Consider the following 6,404-nt stretch of genomic DNA (forward strand, 5'->3'; position numbering starts at 1 on the left):
GATTCTCAACTCTATCCTTAATTATAACCATTTTACTTATTTCTATTCCAATACTCCTTTAATGCAAAATTGATAACTCTTCCAACAACCTTCTGATCTGCCTGACTAAGATTTGCAAGATAACCATAGCTTGCTTCAAACTACAATCCTCGTGGGATCGACCCTGACTCAGTCAGGTATTACTTGGGCGACCCAATGCACTTGCTGGTACAAAAGTATGAAGGTGTGGAGATTTGTACCACCAAGTGCCCTTGAGGCATGAGGAGTTCCTCTTACTGTGGTGGAGGAGCTTGCAATGCTTCTTTTTTGTTGGCTTGATCTCTCCTTTGGCCTCTTGCATACACTCTTGCATATTCCATGGTCTTCTTGAATATTGGCCTCTCAATGGAGATGAGAAAGTCATTCTCCAAATTCACCCTAGAAGCTTCACAGAGGCAGTGAATAAGGTGAGGAAAGGCCAACTTAGCATGTGTAGAGGGGTTTGAGGTGATGTGATAAATTTGTTGTGGAATTATATCCTCCACCTCCACCTCATACCCTATCATGATACAATGAATTATGATGACTCTGTCTACAGTGCACTCAGAGCAGTTGATAGTTAGAAGAATGGATCATTGGATGAACTTTAGCCATCCTCTAGCCACTGGCTTGAGGTCACTCTGACCTAATTGATTTGGTTGCCCATCCACACCCATTCTCCACTGCGTTCCTGGAAGACAAATGTTAGAAAGTGCTTGATCATATCTTCGGTCCTGACTTATCCTCTCACCGTAAGTGTTCAAAGTGTGACTTGGGGATGGCAGTTGGAAGGTCGCCCTAATGCTCTTTGGATTGAACTCAAGGATCTTCCCTCGCACCAAGGTGTTTTAATTCTTCTCATTCATATCACGTACATCTTTGTAAGTAATCTATGCATTAACGTAGAATTCTTGGACCTTCAGCTGACCCACCTCAGTGTGCGGATTACACATTAATCCCCAACCTCTCCTTTCTATTTCGTGCCGGATTTTTGGATATTCGTCCGGCTTAAGGTCAAACTTAACCTCCGGAATCACTTTCTTTTTGCTTGTGACGTCAAAAAATGTTTCTCATGCAATTTGGTGCTGAACCGGTTTGTATAAAAAAAATTTTGTTTGTGGTGCCTTTTCCCTTCTCTTCCATGAAGAAGATTCACCTCCCTTTAGTGCTATTAATGAATAAAATAAATAGAGAGCTTACTCGACAACACCAAACTTAAAGGTTTACTTGTCCCCAAGTAAATTGAATAGAGAAAATAGAAGAAGAAGAGAGAAATACGGGGTGAGAGGGGAGGAGGGAAGGGGTGTTATGGGGAGGGGGAATTGCAGTGCACCTGGCGCTAACGTCGAGTAGGTGGTATTTAGTGCCACCTTTCTTGAAGAGACACCAAACTTGTTCCCCTCCCTGGCATTAAACGCCAAATAGCTAGCACTAAACGCCAGCTTAGGTTCTTTTTTTTCACACCTCGACACTAAACGCCGAGGTGGCAGTGGCTACCCCTTGGAAGTAACACTCCTGGCGCTAAACGCCATGGGTCTAACAAGATTTTCTCGATTTTCTTGCCCCTGGAGCTAAACGTCGAGACATGGCACCAAAAGCCAGAGGTCCAGTAAGCTATCCCTCTTTTTTTGCGTGCACCTGGCGCTAAATGCCCAGAGGTGTCGCTAAATGCCGGTGCCCAATAGCCATATCCCCCTTGCACGCACTCCTGGCGCTAAACGCTAGGTTCTGGTACTAAACGTCGAGACACCAGAATGCAATTCTATCTTCAGAATATTCCCCTATTTGTTCCAAGCTTCTCGGTTTCTGTTTCTTGCAATGCGCATGACTCAACTAGAACCAAAAGTACAGAAAATTGACAAATAAAAACATAATAAAAAATAGAAAAATAATGCAAGGATACTAAGCATTAGGTTACCTCCTAGCAAGTGCTTCTTTAACATCACTACCTTCACAGTTTAACTCTGCTAAGTAAGAAGATAAGTGGTCTTTTGGTGGTCAACGTTGCCACCAAGATAGTACTTCAACCTCTGGCCGTTGACTATAAAACACAGTTAATTAATGACTAATTAATCCATAAATTAAAATTTATTCTAGAAAATTAGAAATGCGAATTTTATGGTTTAATATGATAGAGAAAATTAAAACGAGAATTTTGACACATTTTAAAGAAATCGGCCCAAGATTGGGCCGAACTGGCTGAACCGGGCCCGTATTAGGCCCAAGGCCCAGCCAAGCCTCATTAAACAAATGGGGCTCAGCACTCTCTCTCTCCCCCTTTAAACAATACACATGCTGAAAGGGGAAGGGGAAACTCAAACCCTTGTACTAAATCATTTCAAATTTCATTTGATCATAACTTTTGATTCGGAGCTCCGATTGTCGCATCGTTTGTGGCCACATGACCGCATCATCAAGCTCTACAAAACCCATAACTTTGTTTTTGAGGTGAGCCACGTTTTTACCTCTGTTCTTTCAGCCCTTGATTTCGAAATTCTTGGGTAAAAATGTTGAGATTTTTAGGTTCTTTGATGTTATAGGATCCAATTAGCTTGAAGGAAAGGCTTAGTCTTGCCTCCTTGATCCTTGGGTAAGGTAAGATTCTCAATCCTAGTGGAATTTATTGGTTCATGGTGTTTGGGTACTAAGTGGCTATGTTCGAATGTGATATTGTGGTTTAGGTAGTGTATATATGTGTGTTGGAGCTTGATTGAAGTCTTGGAAAGGGGCTTTTTGTGCTAAAAAGTATGGTTGAAGGGTGTTGGAGCTTTGACAGCTTGTGAAATATGATATTGGAGGTGTTTTGGGTTTGAGCGGGGAATCAGCCAAGGTATGGTTTCGGTTTCCTGTATCTAAAATATAATGTAATGTGAAAACTTAGGCTAGAGACCCTAGGATAGGCATTGAATTTGAGATGTTATTGATTGGTTAGAACGGATTACATGGATTACGTTATTATTAATTTTTGAGGGTGGAATTTGTGTTTTTGTTGATGATGTATGTGAATTGTGTATGATGATACTTGGTATGTATGAAGATTGATTTGAAGTTGAGAATTATGCTTGATTTTGTTAATTGGTTTGGATGTTGAACAATGTGGAATTGGAATACTTGGTTTGAGGTTTGATAAAAATGGAAGGTTGGTATTTGATGAGGTACATTGTGAATTGTGAACTTGGGTTATTGAGTAAAAGTTGATGAAATAGAGAATTGATGTATTGTGGAATGAATATGGAAGTTGGAAATGTGGTTGAGGTTGAAATGGTAAGATTTTGGTTGGTTTTAAAAGGATTTGGAAGTGTATGTTTTGAAAATTGGAAGTTTGTGAATTTTGTGAAAATAATGGTTTTTGGCCTAACTTTGGCGGAGCATAACTTAGTCTCCGGACCCGATTTATGTCAAATTTGTTTAAAAATGAAATTGGGTCTGAGATATTTATGCCGTTCAAAGAACGGTGGGAAAATATTTTAAAATGAGGAAGTTATGCTCAATCGAAGTTTGGTGCTTAAGTTGGAGGAAATGGGACTTAGTAGCTTTTTGGTATTTCTGCATAACATGCGTACGCATGCAGCTGGTACGCGGGCAAAATCACATGCCCACGCGTACGCGTTGCCTACTTGTACGCATGACATGCGGATTTTGCATACGCAAAACTCTCGTACGCGACCAGTCGATTCTGCCTGGTCCACATGCGTACGCGAAATTAAGCAATGCGTACGCCTCATGGGCTAAAATGCACGCTCACGTGTGACCCTGTTTCCAACAAGTATGATTTTTGCGTTTTTAAAACTGAATTCTAAGCTTCTAAGCCCCCATTTTTATCTTTTAAGTCCTAAATCAATATATAATGCCTAGTAATTAAGGAGAAGCTAGGGAAGCGGGTAACTTGTGGATGAAGAAAAGGGAAATATTGAGGTATTATGACTAATGATGATTGTATGAGTTGTTCAGGAGGATGGTGGGAGTGTTGTGTATGATATGAGCCGAATGGCTGTATGTGATGATGGATTATGGCTGGTTATGAATTTGATTTTAAGCTGGATGGCTGAGATAAATGTTGATTTATGGCTGAGAATGAATGCATATATGCTGATTAATTGATATTGTGATTGTTGCACTTCCACCTATCTGAGAAACGAGTTTTCCTGGGTGAAAGCAGTGGCTAGCCACCACGTGCTCCAAGTTGAGACTCGATACTCTACTGACCCAATGTCGTAAGTGTGGCCGGACAGTGTGAAGTTCCGGATGAGCTCACCCCCGTGGATAAACACCAGTGAGGGTGTTGTATGTGATTATGAGTATATTTGTGAATAACTCGAGTTGGGGATGCGCGACAGAGGGACAGTCCAATGGTTAGCTACCAGGACTTGCCGGGTTGGCTTTATAACCGACAGATGAGACTCAGCAGCCACTAGGACAGGCATACATCATATGCATTATATGTGATTTGTTTGGAAATTTCTAATTGACTGTATAATTACTTGCTAATTATCTAACTGCCATATCTGCTTCCTGTTTGTGATTTTCTTGCTTGATATTATTGTGTTTGCATATGAAATTACCAGTGGCAGTTGGGAGGTTCGGAGGAGTTAGAAAGGAGAGTTTTAGTTAGACTAAAGATCCTTAATTAGTTGCCTATTTTCGTTTCTCATGGTTTAGTTATGCTTATACGCTTTAATTATGAATTTGGGAGTTCTAGAATTGCCTTCGGCTTTCCCAGGATATTATATGTTACATATTTGGGCACTTTTACCATGCTGAGAATCTCTGGTTCTCACCCATGCAGATTTTGTGGTTTTCATATGCAGGACGTGAGGCTCCTCGCTGAGGCATGCTAGAGACTTCTGTTTTAGCGAAGATCCTTAGCTCTCGGGACTTTATTTTGGTTTTATGGACTTGCTTAGATACTTATTATCTCCATTGTATAAATATACTGTATTGACTCCTCTTAGAGGTTATTTTGGAGACTCAGGTTTTATAACTCTGTATTTTGGGTTTTCTTTTGGGTTGTTCCTTTATATATGTATGTATAACTATGTGCTCAGACCGGTTACCCTCGCGAACCAAGACCTAAGCTTTGCTAGCTGTATCTTAGAACTCTATTATGTATATATCCGTGTCGGCTTACTTTATCTGCTTTGTTTACGTTATCGATCGGAGTGTTGCACTTTTCAATTCAACAGTTTTGATTTACCCCTTTTTCTCTAAAGGCTCCTAGATATTTGGAAAGGGGCTTTAATACCTCGCCACCTCTGTTTTATGACTTAAGTATAAGACTCTGTGTGATAGGGTATTACATTGACAGTGAACCTCCTATTGAACTGTTCTTCCATGATTTTAATAAGGAGAAACCTTAGTGACCAGAAACGATCCCGACCACTGGAATTTCAGCTTCCCTGGGAATATCTTGAGCTTGGAGTTAAAGAGAAGGACTTTTTAGCCTAGCTCAAGTATTCTGGTGGCTATTTTCTTATCATGCCACAACTTCGTTTTCTCCTTATAGAGCTTGGCATTTTCATATGCTGTGCTCCGAAATTCATCAAGCTCATTGAGTTAGAGGAGCTACTTTTCTCCTGCTGCCTTGGAATCAAAGTTCAGAAACTTTGTAGCCCAGTAAGCTCTGTGCTCTAACTCTACTGGGAAGTGGCAGGCTTTGTCATAGACCAACTAATAAGGTGACATACCGATAGGAGTCTTGAAAGCTGTCCGGTAAGCCCAGAGAGTATCATCAATCTTCCTAGCCCAGTCATTCCTTGAGGCACTGACGGTCTTTTCCAGAATTCGTTTGAGCTCTCTATTAGATACCTCCACCTGTCTATTTGTCTGAGGATGATAGAGGGTAGCTACCTTATGTCAGACTCCATACTTCTGAAGAAGAGAATCCAGCTATTTATTACAGAAGTGACTTCCCCATTGCTAATTAAGGTCCTTAGGACACCAAACCTGCTAAAGATATACCTCAGAAGAAAGCTCATCACAGCCTTGGCATCATTGGTGGGTAAAGCTATAGCCTCCACCCACTTGGACACATAATCTACAGCCACCAAGATGTAGTTATTTGCATATGAGGGTGGGAACGGCTCCATGAAATCTATTCCCCACACATCAAATAACTCTATTTCCAAAATAGCTTGTTGTGGCATTTCATTGTGCCTGGGCTAATTCCCAGCTCTCTGGCACTGGTCACAGTTCTTCACAAACTCTTGAGCATCACTAAAGAGAGTAGGCCAATAGAAACTGCACTAGAAGACCTTGCCAACAGTCCTTTCTCTACCAAAATGGCCACCATACTTGGAGGCATGACAATGCCAGAGCACGACCTTTATTTCTTCATCCGAGATGCACCTTCAAATGAGTCCATCTGAGTACCTCTTGAATAAGTAAGG

The sequence above is a fragment of the Arachis hypogaea genome, chromosome 20 (genome assembly GCF_003086295.3).
Source record: "Arachis hypogaea cultivar Tifrunner chromosome 20, arahy.Tifrunner.gnm2.J5K5, whole genome shotgun sequence".
NCBI classification, from domain to species: domain Eukaryota; kingdom Viridiplantae; phylum Streptophyta; class Magnoliopsida; order Fabales; family Fabaceae; genus Arachis; species Arachis hypogaea.